The sequence below is a fragment of the Oryctolagus cuniculus genome, chromosome 7 (genome assembly GCF_051225735.1).
Source record: "Oryctolagus cuniculus isolate XC-2025 breed Fujian yellow rabbit chromosome 7, ASM5122573v1, whole genome shotgun sequence".
Classification (NCBI taxonomy): domain Eukaryota; kingdom Metazoa; phylum Chordata; class Mammalia; order Lagomorpha; family Leporidae; genus Oryctolagus; species Oryctolagus cuniculus.
Window position 1 is genome coordinate 112,640,711 of NC_142873.1, and position 18,935 is coordinate 112,659,645.

At 39.8% G+C, this 18,935-nt stretch overlaps 1 protein-coding gene and 1 long non-coding RNA gene across 5 annotated transcripts in view; one reads left to right on the top strand and one right to left on the bottom strand.

Annotated features, from left to right (window-relative positions):
* Window positions 1-18,935, bottom strand: part of NFIA (nuclear factor I A) — a 620,032-nt gene that overhangs the window by 599,940 nt on the left and 1,157 nt on the right. The window lies entirely within an intron of this gene.
* The window catches only part of LOC103350166 (uncharacterized), a 95,241-nt gene continuing 93,637 nt past the window's right edge, over window positions 17,332-18,935 (top strand). For all 3 annotated transcript variants that reach the window (XR_016237325.1, XR_016237326.1, XR_007924050.3), the window contains exon 1: window positions 17,332-17,468. This is a non-coding gene — a long non-coding RNA (uncharacterized LOC103350166). The remainder of the gene's footprint in view (window positions 17,469-18,935) is intronic.

The following is an 18,935-nucleotide window of genomic DNA, read 5'->3' on the forward strand; positions in this document are numbered from 1 at the left end:
GCCAGTGCTGCGCCGATCTGAAGCCAGGAGCCAGGAGCTTCTTCTGGGTCTCTCACATGGATGCAGGGGCCCAAGTACTTGGGCCATCTTCCACTGCTTTCCCAGGCCATAGCAAAGAGTAGGATGGGAAGAGGAGCAGCCTGGCCTAGAACCGGCGCCCATATGGGATGCTGGCGCCGCAGGTGGAGAATTAACCCACTACACCACCACGGCGCCAGCCCCAGTGTTTTTCTTTCTTTGCATATCTCTATCATACTAATTATCACTTTGTACTATAACTATCTGTTTCTTGTCTGTGACTACTACTAGAAGGTATAAATTTGATCAATATTTACGAAACACATGTATCCTACAAATACTTATTAGGTATCTACTATGTGCCAGTCATTTTTCTAGGTATAAGAGATATAACAGTGGGACCTGGTGCTGTGGCATAGTGGGTTAAAGCCCTGGCCTGTGGTGCTGGCATCCCAAATGGGCACTGGTTTGAGCCCCAGCTGCTCCACTTCTGATCTAGCTTTCTGCTATGTCCTAAAGCAGAAGATGGCTCAAGTTATTGGGCCCCTGTACCCACATGGGTGGCTTGGAAGAAGTTCCTGACTCCTGGCTTCTACTCATCTCAGCTCTGGCTGTTGTGGTCATTTGGGGAGTGAACCAGTGAATGGAAGACCTCTCTCTGGCTCTACTTCTCTGTCTAACCCTGTCTTTCAAATAAATAAAATAAATCTAAAAAAAAAGAGATATAATAGTGAAGAAGACTCTGTCCTGGCCTCCCTAAAGCTTCTGTTTTTAGTAGAGAGATATAGACACTAAGTCATTGGCAAGAAATAGAAAAGCAACAAATAAAATTGGTAAGAAGCAAAGGAAATACATTTGTGTGTGTGTGTGTGTGTGTGTGTGGTAGCTAATTTAGCTAGAGTGAAATGACAGATGACATGCTCAGATGACATCTGAGCAGAGATCTCAAGGAATGAAAGGAACAAACTCTGGATCTCTGGCAAAGGAACACTGTGGGCAGAGAGAAAAGCAAGTGCAAAGGCAAGTATACACTTGTCCTGATGGCAGAACAAGGAAGCTGATACGGCTGGATACAGGGGTGGGTGAGAAATATAGTAGTAGGACATGAGGTCAGAGAGTGTATGTGACATGCCCAGTTGGTCCCTGTGCCCCTCGTCTCAGTTCCCTCTCACTCATCTTCCACACAGCTGCCATTTTTAGATATACTTGCTTTAAATGAGTGTTACCACATTACTGTCCTCTTTACAATTTTAAAGCAACTCAGAACTTTGAGAATGATTTTTCACAAGTCTGCAACGACTCTTCTTCAGGCACATTAAGCCTCATTCGGCTGCACTAAATGAATAGCTTGTCCAGTACACCGATTTGCTTCCTTCATTTGTAATTTTGTATGTTTTCCTTTAAATAGTGGCCTCCTCCTCCACTGCAAATTTTCATGCAACTCTATCAGCTTTCAAAATTCAGCAATAATTGTCATCTGTTCAGTTTCCTGACACTGAGCTTTGTTTTAGCTCCCCCCCTCCACTTCCTGCTAAACTTAAATACCAAGTTGGACCCAAACCTTAGACCTAACCTAGACACTAACCTAATCCAACTCCAACCCTATCTTATTCCCAGTCCTAACTCTGACCCCAGCCCAAACCTTAACCCCAATCCAAACTTCGATGCTCCATTTGCCAGCTGAAGAGATTTATTGTGACATGTGTGGCTTTTAGTGAGGTCATGTGTGAGTCCAGCATTCCATTTTTGAGTTCACTCTGATGATACACTGCTGCATGGACTGTGCAGTTATTGTTGTCTGTAGACTCTCCAGTTTGAGAGAACTCTGCTTGTATCTCTTATTTGGGAACGGCATACATTGATCACTCTACTAAATTTTTTCTCTGTCTCAAATAATGTCATTTGTAAAGTGAAAAAAAAAATCAAAATTTTGCCAAAGGCTTTCAATGACTATGCCATGATCAAAGTACCAAAGAATATGACAAGTTTTTGGAAGATGAGCTGAGTCTGCCTCCTGGGTGAACTTGGGTCCTTTTAGAGATCTTGGTCTTTTCTTGTCCCTCCTGGGGTTCCTGACTCTCAGTGAGCAAAGCATTGTCCATGTCAAACTTAACACATTTTATTTGATGATAATATTATTCTTGCAAGCTTTTATAATGTGATTAATTCTAATGAAGAGTCTTTATCTCTTACATTTATATTGAATTTTGAAGTTAAAATGTTTATCCTCTACCATGTAAATTTCACTGAGTTCTAACAAAGCCACAAACAATACAAAACTTTAGGATTTTGACATGAATGTCATTGAACCCACAAGGGGCCTTCAAAAAGTCCATATAAAATGGGATTAACAGATAAGTTTATTTTGCTAGAAAATTTTGAAATCCATACACAGATTTTTAAATAATCTTTATTTATAAAAATGGAACGAGTTTCATATATTTCATATAAACAATTTTAAGAGTATAATGATACTCCTCACCCTACCCTCCAATCCACCCTCCCTCCTTCTTTTCTTATTTTTCTTTTAATTTTTACAGTTATATACTTTCAATTTTCTTTATAGAAACAAGCTTAACCCTCCACTCAATACAGAATTCAACAAGTAGTAAACAGAAAAATCACTGTTCCTCAAGAGTATAGACAAGGGCAACAGATTTTTTTGTAATACACATTTGTATGAACTTTTAGAAGATTGCTTATATGAATTAATTTGCAGGAAATCTTGTCTTTGCAATGTTTAGGAAATGGTTGCTAAAATCTTCTGAGTAATGATTAATAGTTTATTCTTTTAGGTTACATTTATTTCTTGTTCGGATTACTTCTGGGTATTTGTAATTTGGGGAAAGAGGCTTATGAGTTGGAATAGAGTCATTTTCTCCTGCCTTTTAACTGCCATTGTCTTACACAATGATCCTGTGACCGACACTTCTATCTTATTAACTTTAACAGTTTTTTATTTTTTGCTTATGGATTTTCTAAATATTTTATCAGGTAGCTTGAGATTAACAATACTTAAGTCTTCTTTAATAATTAGAGATTGAACTTCTATTTTATAACTTTGGAGTTGGTCAGAATTTCTAGGACAACATTAAATAATGCTGTTGTCTGTGGGCATCCTTACCTCATTAGCGATTTTAATGGAAATTATTCTTGTTTGCCACTCACTCAGTATGATGTTGACATATTTCTGTAATAATTTCCTAGTCTTATTGCATGTGCCTAGACAAGAAAGCCTGAGCAATTTTTGTTATTACAATTTGTTTTGCATATGTGTGCCTAGCCATGCTCCTGTACAACATAGTACATTTTTTTTTTTTTTTTTTTTTTTTGACAGGCAGAGTGGACAGTGAGAGAGAGAGACAGAGAGAGAAAGGTCTTCCTTTGCCGTTGGTTCACCCTCCAATGGCCGCCGCTGCAGCCGGCGCACCGCGCTGATCCTGGCAGGAGCCAGGAGCCAGGTGCTTTTCCTGGTCTCCCATGGGGTGCAGGGCCCAAGCACCTGGGCCATCCTCCACTGCACTCCCTGGCCATAGCAGAGAGCTGGCCTGGAAGAGGGGCAACCGGGACAGAATCCGGCGCCCCAACCGGGACTAGAACCCGGTGTGCCGGCGCCGCAAGGTGGAGGATTAGCCTATTGAGCCACGGCGCCGGCTCAACATAGTACATTTTTGAATGAAGGTTTTATGAATGCTTTTAAAGAGGGTAAGTTCTGGGGCTGGCGCTGTGGCGCAGTGGGTTAATGCCCTGGCCTGAAGTGCCGGCATCCCATATGAGCGCTGGTTCATGTCCTGGCTGCTTCACTTCCGATCCAACTCTCTGCTATGGCCTGGGAAAGCAGTAGAAGATGGCCCAAGCCCTTGGGCCCCTGCACCCACATGAGAGACCCGAAAGAACCTCCTGGCTTCTGGCTGCGGATTGGCTCAGCTCGGGCCATTGCAGTCAATTGGGGAGTGAACCAGCTGATGGAAGACCTCTTTCTCTCTCTCTCTCTCTCTCTCTCTCTCTCTCTCTGTTTCTCTCTGCCTCTCCTCTCTCTGTGTAATTCTGACTTTAACATAAATAAATAAATCCTTATAATAAGAAAAACAAAAAAATAAACAGGGCAAGTTCTGCTTGTATTGGTCAACTTTGGTAATTTTTTAATATTAGTAGTTACATTTATTCACAGTCTGTATGTCATTATTTTCTATCTAATTGAACTATAATATTGGACACAAATGTGTTAAAATTACACACATGAAAATTGTGGTCTTGGCAGTTTCCCTTAGATTTTCTAATAGTTTTTGTTTTATATCATTTGAGATTAGATTAGCTGAGGCATAAAGGGATTAACTATTACCATAAGTTCACAATGCCTTTTATCTACGTTATTAACATAAATAATATAAATATAGCCTTTTTCCTGTTTAACTGATTTTGCCTTGAAGCCTACGTTTCCATAAATGATTTCTCCTACTTTTAATTTCATTGGGTAATTCTTTGCCCTTTTATTTTCTATGTGAGCAGTTTTAGGAATGTTTGTTAGAGGCAGCAGGTATTTGAATTTATTTTTATTTGAGAGGCAGAGAGACAGATAGACTGAGCTCCTATTTGTTGGTACACCCTCCAGATGCCTGCAATCCCTGGGGGTCATTGGAGGATGAAGCTGGGGCTGGGGACTCAATGGGAGTCTGTTATGTGGGTGGCAGAAACCCAATTATTTCAGTCATCACTGTTGCCTTCAGTGGTCTGCATTGGCAGGAATCTGGAGTTAGGAGATGGAGCTGGGTATCAAACCCAGAAACTCCAATATGGGACATGATATCTTCACTTCTAGGCTAAATGCCCACTCTGGATTTAAGTTTTTATTCCAGATGATTTATTAATAGGAGGATTTAACCATTTAGGTTTATTGTTATATAGATTGTTTTATTAAGTTCTGTTGTTCTGTTCTACACTATTTATTAACTTATTTTGCTTTGGGAGTTTGCAGACATAAAATGTGTTTGTTTTTAACTTCTTTGGTAATTAGAAAGGATCCATCCTTTTTTATTTACATTGAATTTAAAGTTTCAAAAGCCAACAATTGATCTTTATTTTTTTCTAATTATTGTAGTCAACAATTACATAGAATTTTAGAATCTTTTCTAGGTGAGACAAGACATTTAGCAAAATTTTACTCCTTCTACCCACGTTTGTAGACATCCTTTTTTCTCCTTTTTGGAATATAGGAAACTAGGTACAAAATATTAATGTATTGCATCTTCTACCTTTTTTACTCTTTTTCTTTTTCTTTTGTGTCTGCTAATGTTTTCCTATTAAACTTCTCTGGTTTTCTTTGAAAACACCTTTGTAATCCTTGAGTTAGATCTTCAATTTACAGACCTGTACATCTTTATTTATTTATAGGATAAGGGTTATTCTCTGTCATATGTATTTTATACTTTGTGTAACTCATCTGCAACTGAGTGCTGAAAACATGACCTTCAAATTACGACATTGATTTTCACAGTGCTCCCTCTGTTCTGCAGCAGTCTTTTTCTTTCTCTCTTTCTTTCTATTTTAGGAAAGAGGCATACATTATCATGTAGAAGGTATAACTTAGTGAAGACAATATTTATAGCTATCTACATACCAAATGTATGTAGATGTCATCCTGACTTCTTACTGATCTGGCCCTGGCTGATGTAGCCATTTAGAAAGTGAAACAGTGGATGGAAGAGTCTCTCTCTTTCTCTTAGTTTCTGTCTCTCCCTCTCTCTCCATCTCTTTAAATCTGCCTTTTTAACAAAAAAATAAATCTGAAAAAAGAATTTTTTTCTTAACTCAAAACCTGACTCCCTAATATTCAGAGCAGATGGAAAATAATGAAAACTACAATACCAGCCTGTAAGAACACTTGGACCTTCTCCATTTTTCCCAAGCTTTGGGGTTTTCCTAGTGGGACTAGTTTTGCTAGATGTTGCCATGTGTTACCTACAGCTCTCCTGCCATCCTTACTTAGTTGTTTTGTAGTAGTTACATTATATGAATGAGTGTAGAACTGTTAGTGGCAAAAAAGGAAAGTCTGTCTCCATATATTATGGATTTAGTGTTTTGGATTATAGAATGACAGTGTGAAAATGCCAAAAGATCTATCTATTGCCATGTGCATGTGAGGCTTTTGTTTTATTTTCATTTTGGAGCCTAGTAGTCATGGGCCACTAATTATATGTTTCTATTCAATATCGCAGACATGTAGTAAGGGAATTCCTACAAGAATTGTCAGTGAGTCAATTCTTAGTTCCAGTTGCCAGGCTTTTTAGGAAATCTTGTCTTCTTCTGTGTCTTAACTTTGGAAGGTCAGGAAGGGTTTCATTAGAGACTCCAAGTTAGGTACCTTTTTAAACCAAAGGTCTCCAACTCTTTTGATTGACTCAGCTCCAAAAGGGGCTAAGGAAGCTTATTTTTTACACTTCCCTTCTGCATCCTGAAGTCCTGGATCCCAATGACAGCTCTATGTTTACTAGCCTCCAAGTGAAAAATATTAATAATATGAGGAATAACTAATACATATCTTAAACAGTAAACAGCAATATAATAACACACTAAACTGGGCAGGACAAGTGGTTCAGGGCATGATTCTTGGACCAAGGATCAAATTTTAGATAAATGGCTCTTTGAACCAAACTTTGATAAACTACTTAATATGTTAACTTTTAATCTGTAAAATAGACATACTGCATAGGGCTATTGTGGGAGCAAAATTATGTAGGGGAAGTAGACAATAGAGGGCCTGGTCCATGGATTTGTCCAATGCATGTTAACATTATTATTATTTTAACTTTTATTAAAAACACTTATTTCCTAATTTAGCTTTATTTTTAAAAAAAGATTTCTTTATTTGCAAGGCAAAGTTAGATAGAGAGAGAAGGAGAGAGAGAGAGATTTTCCATCCACTGATTTACTATCCAGCTGGCCCCAGTGACCAGCGCTGGGCCAGGCTGAAGCCAGGAACCAGGAACTTCTTTTGGGTCTCCCATGTGGGTGCAGGGGCCCAAGTGGCCATCTTCCACTGCTTTCCCAGGTGCATTAGTAGGGAGCTGGATCAGAAGTGGAGCAGCTAGGACTTGAACCAACTCCCATATGTGATATTAGCCCTTCAGGCTGTGGCTTTTACCTGCTATACTACAGCACTGGCTTCAATATAACTTTCTTGAATAAGGGGATGTTGCTATTATTGTTTTGTACTGTTGTAAAAACAGTAAGAAATGAAAATCATGATTTAGTTTCCACAGGCCATTATTCTATCTCCCAGGGGAGTAGGAGGTCACTGATGACCCCCAGAAATTATGAGTGCACTTTGTTGAGCTGCACTGTGCATGTAACAATTCCAAATATGGATGCAGGTTTTACCTCAGCTTGAATTTAAGTGACACAGGAATTCTTCCAGAGGTTTCTCTCACTCGAGTAATTGTCTTGGGAAATGACATTGGTATCTTAAGAAGGGAACATATTTTCTTGGATAAAGTTCTATCAAAAAATGTGCAGTTTTGAAAGTGTGACATGAGGCTATTGGTCTGTCAGTCTTGGAAATTCTGTTTCTGAGAAGGTGTCAGCCTCTCTCATTGCCCAAACTGAGCTGATAGAGCAGATAAACCTAATGCATTAGAAAAGCAAGTTTTGAAATCTTGAAATCCAAATATACCATCTTGGAAAAATAAGTTTATTAGAGACTGTATAATCACCTTCCTGTCTTCCTAAACCCCAAATCTTGATTTCCTAAAATGCAACAGTTAATCAAATAATAAATATTATAAAAATTGGAAATAATTAGATTAATAGTGGCTGATCTTGATTAAGTGTATAACGTGTCAGGTACTGTTCTCAATGATTTATACACAACATTTAATCCTTACAGTAATCCATGAGGCAGGTACTATCATTCATCCAACTTACAGATGAATAGATTTGCAAATTTCCTAGCATTGCACTGCTGGAAACTTAAAGAGAAGATAGTCAGTGTTGATGTTCTCATTCTAGAATGTGTGTTTTTACACTACATACTCTCCATTAATTTCTCTCCCCCCCTCCACTTTGCACACTCATGCATATACACCTTCAGTGATCACCTATTTAATGCCACTTGGCAATAGCAGCTTCTTACATGTCTATCTCACTTTATGGTTTTCAGTGAGGGTTTGCTTCCTGCTAATTCACTTTATTTATTTTGCTTTTTACAGAAGAGCTGTGTAATTGAAATGATTGTCACTTGTGTCTGAAAAGAACTTTGGGTGTTAAGTGTGAAGAATGAAGTACAGGAGGCACTGTGGTCATATGCAGTAGATAAAAATGGTTGCTTAGGGGCAGAGTGGTGGCAATGGAGAAGGCAGATGGATTTAGGAATTATTTAGGAGGTAAATTCCATGGGATTTCTTTTAAATTAGCCACATGGAGTATGCAACAGCAAGATATAAGAATGTCTACCAGATTTCTAGCTTATCCAATATGTAGTGTTGAATTTCATTAATGAACCATGATTACTGCATTTTCAATATGGAGATGCAAAAACGATTAAGAATCTTCTAGCCACTGTCATTCATGGCCATACATCTCACCTGTGATAGAGCCAAGAATCACCCAGGTCCACCTGAATCTGACATTTGTGCCCTTGACAGCTGCTACACAGGGGAACTGGAAGAACTGCACAACCCGTGATAGGAAGGACAGTCTTAGAAACAGCAGAAGAGTGTAGAATTTATTGAAGAAAATTTATTGAAGGAAACTTAACTTTGAAAATATGCACATCACCAAAGCCCAAGTTCTCATGCTGTCCTTGAATGCCTGCAGCTGATGCTGTTGCCATTTTTATGAGATCAATAGGAAGAGGACTAATATCTTCAGTAAGTATAATTTTGCTTTATAACATTTTTATGAGTAAATAATCATGTTAATTGTAGAAAAATGAAAAAAGTAGTAACTCAGAAAAGGAAAAATGGAGGGAGATTTGAATTCTTGCTTAACTGTAATTAAATGAAGCCATATACTTATGAGTAATCACTACGAACATTTACCAGAACTATCACCCAGGCCCTACTTCTATATCCAAACTTTGTGATCATTTTGACCTTGGGAGAACTTTAGCTTCCAGGGCTTTGGTTTTCCCCTCTGTATAATGGGAGGAAACTTTGGTCCTATTATCACAGTGTTTTCCAGCCCGAGTCAGAACATGACAGTGCTGTGTGTTTTTAGCATCAGTACTGCTGGAGTGAAAAACGCAGCTTCAGAGTTTCCCAAACTACTTACTAACTGGCCTATGCACCTCTCCTGCACTCAGCTTCCTCAGTGGTGGAGTGGAAATAGTGACAAAGCTCTTCTAGGGATTTTTGAGGACTGGCTTACATGGGTAAGGCATGCTTGCCAGGCCCAGGGTCTACAGAGCAAGCAGTCAATGCATAGCAGTCGTAAGTCTCCAGGGACACATGGTAGGGCAGCATTTGGCTGAATGATTTCCTATAGCCTTGAAGCTCACGCTCTGGGAAAAGCAGAGTCATAAGTCATTCTCTAACTTACTGTACACAGTTCTTCACCTTCTGTAGCTTAGCTCCTTGTCACAGGTCAGACCCTGGAGGTAGGAAGAAACGTAAGACCTAGACTCTATTCTTGAGGGGCAAGCAACGTAACAGCGGGGATAGTGAACAGAAAAGTGTTCAATGCAATTGCATTGGTCTTATAAAGCCATCAGCTTTACAAAGGGCTACTAGGGCACAGCTTGGGAGGGGACTCATTTTGCCTCAGAGGACCTGGGAAGATGTCACAGAAAAACTTTCATTTGAACAGGGCCTGGAAGGAGAGGTAGAGTTGGTAGAGTTTGCCAGTTGGGGAAAATTGCAGGAAGGGTAGCCTGTTTGCCAAGGAAGACTTGTTTTCTGGAATTCACAGTCCTTAAGACCCTAGGGATGCCAAGGGTACATTGAGAAATCTGAAGCCAGAGGGAAGAGAAACAGGGTGGGCAGGTAAGACTTGGCAGGCCTCTGCAATGATCAGGTCCTTTTGCTCCAGCCCTGCACAGTCTTCAGTATCTCCAGACTTCCAAGTCTCCTAAGGGTCTTTCTTGCTTGAGGAACCCTTTTCCCAGTGCAGAGACTCACATGTCCTCTCTCTCTTTTGTCTCACTCACAAAAACCTGCCAAGAGGAAAGGATCAGTATAGAATGGTTTAGCAAGCAAGGTGGTCTATGTGGTTGACGTTGCTGGGGTCTGTTTCCCCAGGGTATTGCCTTTATAGTTCTTGCCTTTTGGTGAAAGGAGGCACTTTGATGCTGGGATCTCCTATTTTCTGATCTATGGTGCATGCTCAATAGCTTTAGACCACAGGAAGTAGGTGCATTCTGTTTGATTTGTACAGTGTTGTATTCACAGTTGTTGCTTGGTGGTCACTATATACCATTTTCCAGTCTGTCACAGACCCTGCCTTTCCCCACTGTATTTATTTATTTTATAAAAAGGTTTATTCATTTATTTGAAAGGCAGAGTTACAGAGAGGCAGAGGCAAAGAGAGAGAAAGAGAGAGGTCTTCCATCCACTGATTTGCTCCCCAGATGGCTGCAATGGCCAGAGCTGGGCCGAACTGAAGCCAGAACCAGGAGCTTCTTCCAGGTCTCCCACGCAGGTGCAGAGGCCCAAGGACTTGGGCCATCTTCTACTGTTTTCCCAGGCCATAGCAGAGAGCTAGGTCAGAAGTGGAGCAGCCGGGACTCCAACAGGTGCCCATATGGGATGCCAGCACTGCAAGTGGCAGCCTCACCTGCTACGCCACAGTGCTGGTCCCTCCCCAATGTATTTAATACAACCTCATTGAGTGCCAGCATTGAGGGACAGCAGGTATGGGTGCCTGTTGGAGACCTGGCTACCCCACTTCCAATCCAGCTCCCTGCTGTTGTGTCTGGGAAAGTAGCATAAAATGGTCCAAATTCTTGGGCCCCTGCACCCTCATGGGAGAACCAGAAGAAGCTCCAGGTTCCTAGCTCCAGTCTGGTCCAGCCCCAGTCTGTTGTGGCCATTTATGGAGTGAACCAGTTGATGGAAGATCTCTCTCTCTCTCTTTCTCTTTCTCTCTTTCTCTCTCTCTCTCCCTCTGCCTCTTCTCCTCTCCCTGTAACTCTGTCTTTCAAATATATAAATAAAAATATCTGTAGTAAGACCTCACTGCTTCTTTCACTTAGTTGACCTGCCAGGGATGCAGATACTTCTGTTTGGCATTTGTTGCCCTACTATTTTAAGCTTTATTATTTCTTTAATTCTCAATTGAGAAATGATACTAACCCTCCTATAATTATTTTCCTCCTCAATTCACTGCATTTTATCTTTCATACACAGTCAAACCAACAATACTCTACAGTCTGGGACTTCCATATTGGACAACATATTACAAATAAATGTCTAATAATTCTACCACTTACTAGGAGGGATTCCAAACCATAACACTTGTGAGCTGGTAATCTTTCACATGCTAACCAAATGAGAACTGATGTTGTTAAAATACTGCAATAAAACAATGGATGGTGATTTTAGTTGATGCTTAAATGAATGCATAAAAATCAGTGATTTTGTTCCTAAAGTTTATCTTTTCAAAATGGGAAGGGGGCTTACCAAACCCAGGTGCTCAGGCCTCTCATCAGCAGTACTATAAGACATATGGCTGTGAAGGAGAAGTGTGGTTGAGGAATGTTTGCGGGTGGAGAGAGGCCAGTGAAATCATCCTGGGGATGGAAGTGTTCTCATCTCCTAGCTGAGACTTTGTCTTTACCTACTGCGTGCAGGGAGATGGGATCTTCCAGGGTGAGAAGGGTCAGGCATATGTTTGGAGTGGCAGGTTCCATTCACATGCACTGGTTTCTCTTAGGAGTCCCCCACACCTAAAACCATGCACTTGAACTTTGTGGAGGGCTGCTATGCCCAGGATTGTGTCTCCCCGTCTTGGACCTGGTTATTATTCTCAATCATTATCCATTTAAAATAGTCAGTAGGGTAATAGCATGTGTGCATCAAGGATCACAGAAGGAGCTTGGATGATGGGGAATAAAAAAATCTGTCCAACATGTGGCACCACTAAAGAGCTTTGGCTGAGACATATTGTTTATATTCAGCACTTGTCTGGAAAATAGATGTTTACTTGTAGTGAGTGTATTAAGATCTTTGCCATTAAGCATACATATCCTGCATGGTGTCTTCTCTTACAGAAAACTCTATAATGGAATAGACCTTTAATTAGAAATTCCTGTGGTAAGGAAAAATATTAAACACCAATACTGTTCTGTGTTGACATTTCTGCTTATTATAAGTTTCTGTGTGTGTGTGTGTGTGTGTGTGTGAGAGAGAGAGAGAGAGAGAGAGAGAGAGAAATAGAGAAAGAGAAAGAGAGCACCAAAACCAGGAACTGTTCTTTGGAAAGATGGCCTTTCAAAGAAAATGGTATGCTCCATTTAAAACTGTGAGTGCAATATTTGTTAAATAAAGATTAAATTACAGAAAAAATGTCCCTAAACTTGGCAAGAAAACACACTGGATTTCCCTGAACCATGCATCTTCCAAGGAGAGGTAGACTAAAAAAAATATTTGAGAGGCAGCAAGACAAAGAGGAAAAGTGAAAGCCAGGGCAAGAGTGAGAGGAGAGAGAGAACTCCCATCAGCGGGTTCATCTCCCAAAAGCCCGCGTTGGATGTGGCTGGGCAAGGTGAGGCTGGGAACTGGGAACTCAATCCAGGTCTCCCACGTGGGTAGCAGAAAGTCATCTGCTTGGGCCACCACCTGCTGCTTCCAGGGTCTGCGGTGGGAGGAAGCTGGAATTGGGATCATCGACTAGGAATTGAACCCACCCACTCCAATATAGGATATAGTTCAAATTGCTGTCTTGATTCCTAGGCCAAACACCGACCCCTGAAAGGTGGATTTTAGTATGATTAGGTCCATGGTTTTTGCAGCCAACTTTCTCATGTCTGTCACAGAATTCTTCATCTGCTGATAAGACTAGATGATTTGGTTGCATAATAAGAATGTGGACAACTCTTCTGAAACTGGGACTAAGTATCACAAGCATGGTATCTGCTTCTTGCTTTCAACACATTATACTTTTTCTGCCTCTCTTATATTAGAAAACAGATTTGTGCCCCCAAAATGCCATTATAAAATAGATGGTTACAATCCTCCAAAGTTCTGAACAATAGTACATTCTAGAGCCAAAAGAAGGGATCGTTTAAGACAAATTGAGATTAAGCAGGTGGACCTTGGAGCCACAGCGGCCCTTCTTCAGTATATGCACATCCTTTTATGTTTCTTTGTATCTAACATGTAAATGGGGCAACAATACTTATTTCATAGGTTTGTGGTGAGGATTCCAGGAAAACAAATATGTGCAAAGCATCTAGTCCAGATTCTAGCAGATAGTTATCAACTAGGCATATTTGTTAGGATGAAATACTCAATTACGGACAGAGGGAGGGATCCCTCAGTTTCTCTAAGGCTTGAACGATGGCAGCTACAGAGGTAGCAGCTGATTCTCCTCCCTCCAGCCCTTAGTAGGGGCCCAGTTGTGCTTGGTGAATAAGTGAAGGAATGACGGCTGCCAGAGGAAACCCCTAAATTTTAACTTGCAGCTTTGCCAGTTTGACTAACTGCTGTGGTGTAAATGTGTCTCCTAAAACTTCATGTGTTGTCATCCCCACATTCATATGTGAATTGTGTTTGCTGATGGGATCTTTGGGAGGTAATTAGGGTTAGGGGAGGTCTTCAGGATAGTGTCCCTCTGATGACATTAATGGCTTTCCAAGCAGAGGAAGAGAGACTCAAGCTAGCACACTTGGTCTGTTTCACCACGTGATGTCCGCCACGTTATGAGGCTGCAAGAGGGGCCTCGTGCACATGTGAGCGGACGCTGGCACCGTGCTCCTGGATTTCCAGCCTCCAGGCCTCCAATTAAATAAATTTCTTTTGTTTATAGATTACCCTGTCTCAGGTATTTTGCTACTGAGACACCAAGCAGTTCATTTTGCCAGCTCAATACTCCTTTCCATCATCTGTTTTTCTCAGTAGAACTCATCATTGCAATTAGAAGCAAGAAAAACTGTTATATACTCATCTGCAGCACCTTTATCCAAACCAACAAATAGTTACTGAGGGCAAGACAGGTGAGCTAAGTGATTTCAGAAAGAGAATTCTCGGCCCAGTTTCCAGAACACAGCTTTGCAAATGTATGACACAGTAAAAATCTACAACAGTGGTTTGCTTTAATTGCTTGTTTTTAATTTTATGTGATCTGATGGCACAAGCTGAATCTAACTTCTTGTCCTGATCTGCCACGTTGTACACTGTACCAAGTGCCTGTTTCATCCTTTATGCTCACCTGGAGCATTCAGATCTGTTGTCCCAGTAACAATGACTCCTTTCCCAGTTGGTACCTGAGATCTCAAAATCGCTTTGGAACCCTGTTCCGTGATCCCACTCAGGGGTTCCCTTCTCTACTCACTCAGTAATATAGTTGTTTGGAATGTCTGAATGGTACTGAGGCGAGACAGTCTGTATAAGGGCCACTGCAATATATTTTTCCTTTCAAAAATAGTGCATTTTACCTCCTCCCTAATAGTATTTCATTATTTGCTGGGAATCACAGAACTCTTTTAATAAGAAAGTTTAGAGACTATCTTGGGATTACAGTCTTTGAATGAACTTTCATGCCCATAGTATAAGCCCTTTGGTTTAATCCCATCCCACTTAAAAGCTTCTACTTATAGCTACCAGCTGCTGGTTCTTTTCCCTTCATACTCATTAAGTGCACACACAGATACACACGGAGATGTGGACATACTCCGTGCATGGGCACACATACATGCACACACACACACGCCCCCTCACATACACTGTCACCAGCAGGAACAATGCACTGTAAAACTCGTCCTGTTGAGTTTGTAATCTAGAGTGAGTTACTGAGTGCTGATAAGTAAAGGAACTGCCACCAGACAGTTTAATCCTCCAATTTCCTGTCTTCTAATCAGCCCCTGATTCTTTTGGTTTTAAATTAGAAACATTCCTAACAATATTCAGGACAGGTGAGGGAAAATCAACTAGAAAATAACTGAGGACAAAGCATTTATTTCACTGTCTAAAGTTCACAGGAGAAATATGAGCGTAACAACAGGAAATCAAGATTTTTAAAAAGATAGTGGAAGTACATAGACTAACTTAAGTAACCAATCACATTTCTGAGTGAAGTACATTTGGATCATAATTAGATTTAAAGAAAAAAAATAGGAACATAGTTTAATGTATTTGCTTCTCCCTAAGAATAGTGAATGGTACTTTGAAGAAGCTGTTTGTGGCTAATCTAAAAGGAAGTGATAAGGATAACATAATGCACGGAGAGAAAATACAAACAACCCTGCCTCATTCAGATTTTGCTTGCCATTGATCAATACTAATAATGTGAGGAAGTATGTATTTGAAGTGTAAAGAAACATTTGAAGTTGAGGCATATTCTTAAAAATTAATATACTTAAACATTATTATGGTGAATAAAAAAAGTGCATTTAAAAATAAGCTCAGGTACAGTCACGGAAGTACAAAAATCTTCAAAAATAGAATGTGTAATGACCATGGGCTCTTAAAATTATACTGGGTGCGGAGAATATAGGTTTTATTTACTGAATCTCTATATTTTGAGTCTTTTCATTTATAGCCATCGTAGCAATTTTCAAGTTATTTTAACAATTATTATGAAAGTGTTAGTATGAATTCCTAGACAAATTTTCATTAGGCAATGTCTTCAAGAAATATAGACAACAAACACTAACAAAAGTTGTTCAGTTGAGAACTAAAATTTAAAACATTGAGATGGTAAATACAACTTCAGATGTGAATTCAAGCAAATAACAACAAATGATTTCCATGAAATATGAGTTCTTAATTTTGTGTCTGCAGCGGTTAAGACTGTCAATCATTTGGGAGTAGCCTGGGGTTGAGGATTTTTCTTTTTGAACTGCTAAACACAGTAAGACAGCATTTCCTAGAAGTTCCTTGTAACTTTTCTCATGTATAACTAAAAAAATTGGCAATTATACTGCAGCACGTAACATATGCTTGCTCAAGTATTTTTCTAGCATACAAAGTTTTTGAAATGTAAAAATTTAGATTAAGTGACAGACGATTCTTGATTGAAAAATTGCATGGCAATTTCTAAAGAGAATGCTCCCCCAAATAATTGTGTAGGGACCCCGCATGGGATGAAGGAGGTTATAGGTTGATTTAGGAAACTTCACAGTCACCATGAGTTTTTAAATCAGATGGCCACAGCAAGACAAGTGTATTTTGTAATTCACAGGAAAGCTGTCTGATAACGCAGTATCACTAAATCATTATGGAGAGGAGAATGTTTACTCCGCCTTCATTTCCGTGCCAGGTGGGCAGTGTGCAGGTAATTCCACTGGACAGAAGCAGATACAGGCATCCAGGGTGCTCCCATTGCATTTGGATCGGAGAAAAATGTCACGCGGGTTTTCTTTAGTTTTCTATCAGAAGGTTTCAACCAGAGATGTCACAACAGAGCTAGGTTAAGTTGATACGTAATATCTATTTCTTGATTTGCATGATTAAAGCATTAGAGAAATGGCTCAGATATCAAAAGATTCCTTGTAAGTGGCAGTGCCAAAGGTAATTACTGTTAAAATTGTACACGCTGGAACGCTGGCCGCTTGTTACCTTCCCAGTTGTTTACAACTCCATGGGATTGAATGAAAGTTTCCATTTGACTTTCGAATATCTAGACCCCTTTCTTGCTTCACTTTGACATAAAAATGGATTTATCATTTCTTAAATCCTACATCCCTCAAGGCTTCAATGAAATGAAATGAAATAAAATAAAACAACGGACAGAGATGGCCCTTTTCAGTATAACTGATCCTTAAATAATAGTAGCCTTTTTAAGAGACAGCTAAAATTTTTGCTTGAAAAGAATGAAAAGATTTATGTAGTCAACTGACTTGTAGTTAGTTATCAAAAAGTGCAGTTAAACCCTACTGCAAGCTGGAGTGAGTTATAAGGGTGGGGGAGTGGGAAGGAGAGAGAAAGAAAGAGAAGAGGTTGTTATTCTCAGTCTTTTATTAACCAGTTTCTTTCATCCTACTGTGTCTTTCTTACTTAGAAACATAAAAATGATCTGGGGCTCTTGTCCATTCTCACCTAAAATTCCCGAGTAGGTAATGACTGACTACAACCTGGTTCGACATATGCCCCCAAACTAAAACAAACAAACTCATTTGCCATACAAATTGTTTACGATTCATTAAAAAGCAAAATTGCATATCCCCATGCTGGCAGCTGAGGCCGAGCCTCCCGGGCGGAGGGGGCATTCACTGAGTCGCCTTTGTATGCTCGGAGCGGAGCGCCAAGCCGGAGGTTCCCACTCTGAGCCGGAGTCTGTGCAGCCAGATGACGCATGAGGTAATTTTAAAGCTTTATTTGCCTTTAGTGTGAAACTCGGATCTTGTACTGTCCTTTGGTTAAAGAACCATATCAGCCAGGGGAAGTTTAAGGGTTTTTTTTTTTTTTTTTTTTTTTTTTTTTTTTTTTTTTTTCCAGTTGGGGAAAATTGTTGAGAGTAGAGACATAGGGTCTGGAGGGAGAGGGACTGAGTGCTATTCAAGGAAGGCGATCTAAGGGAAAATGGGAAATTTGTTTTATTTTAATTAGTCCTCTTTCCTTGTCATCAAAGTTCTCAATTTCCCATCAATAACAGGAAATTTACATTAGAATTATTTGTAACTGACAGATCTAAAATGCTATGGGATGTTGTCACCTTTAAGGGAAATTAAAAAATCGATGTATTCCCTATGGTAACTTCTACAACTTCTTCAAAGAGTGCTCTGATTTCTCACCCTTTTCAAAGCAAAGATCTAGAAGCAGTGAAGTTGGAAGAAACTGTAGTGTGCAGCTTAAACAGCAGCATGTGAGCGTTGAGCATTGTTTATTTTTAGTCAACTGCATTGCCAAATGTTTCCACCACTTTATATGTTATATTCCCGGCGGTAAAACATCTGTAAAATAATTTTAAGTGAAAAGCAACTCCCAAGTAAACTTTATAAAAAAGAAATTACAGTTTCCAAGTAGAAAGAACAAAAAAAAAAAAAAAAAGAGAAGCATTTGGTGAACTTTGCAAGAAAAAAAAAAGATGACACAATTTGCCATAAAAAGTAACAGTCTATAAAATCATGAACTTTTGAAATACAAGGAAATAGAATGTCTCACCCAGAACATGACATCAGCACTGTTTTTTTTTTTCTCTGAACGCTTACAACCTGACTTAGAAAATAATAGCCAAACCAATCAGTCTGCTCATTACTAGTGTTTAACAAGCTGCATAAGGTGAAGCAATAGGCAACATCATAGCACACAAGTAAACCTTTTTTTCTGGCAGAAGCTCCAATGGGAAAATAAGTGCCCTGAATAAAAGTTCAGGGTCGAAGTGAATAGTCTCCTGCTTGTCTAATTAGCTAAAAAGCTGCATGTAACACTGTCCCAACATCACTAGTAAAGTTTCTAGTGTCTAGTTGAGAAATTGCAAGTTCAAACACACATGTACACACATACCCACAACCACTTTAACTCAAGAGTCCTTGGAATGGACACACTGCATCCAAGCAGCAGCCGAAGGGAATCCTGCAGGAGCTCACTTTTAACAGTCTTTCAGTCCTCCGCATTGCTAAAACTTGCCAAAATGATCCCACCATTGGTCCAGGAAGGGGAAAATGGAACGCTTTCTGCAGATCCCCCAACGAAATCGACCACGCTCTGTTTTGTAATTCCATTCGCCAGTCTCCCCTTCAACATCTCTCTCTCTCTCTCTTTTCTTAAACTGATATCTATGTGAAATGAGCTGAAGTTCACGGTCCACTTAGGAAAGGATAATAC